Raw genomic sequence first — 574 nt, forward strand, 5'->3', positions numbered from 1 at the left:
TTTATGAAGGATTTTCCCGGTTGGACAACAAACTCTGGATTAACTTAAAAAAACATTCATGCAAAACTTCATTATAATCAAATAATAATTGACAAACGCATTAAGTCATAAAATAACATAAATTAACATAAAATAATGATACGGATTCAACAAAAAATAATATATCAATTGCAATCGACAATACAAACAGTATGGAAAAAAAAACATATACTGCAGATAATAAAAGATATAAACCAACAAAATATATCTAATTAAGAAAAAAAAAAAAGATATTTACTACACTAACAATCTCGCTGCTAAGAGTTCACAATATAGAAAGAAAAACAAAAGAAAACAGTCATCTAACATTTAATTTCCTGATGGTCTCCGGTGCTCTGTCTTTTTTATGCTGTTTATAGCTACTGTAGATAGATCTACGTTGATACACTCGCGGGAGATTAATTAACTGAATTTCCCTCTGATGATATTGGACACATCTCCGAACCAGCCCTCGGCAAGGGTAGGTCCTAATCAATTACAAATATAGTATATGTTTCCTTTACATAATGCATCCACCAACTATTCCTCTTATGTT

Source organism: Penaeus monodon, chromosome 25 (assembly GCF_015228065.2).
Source record: "Penaeus monodon isolate SGIC_2016 chromosome 25, NSTDA_Pmon_1, whole genome shotgun sequence".
Lineage (NCBI taxonomy): Eukaryota > Metazoa > Arthropoda > Malacostraca > Decapoda > Penaeidae > Penaeus > Penaeus monodon.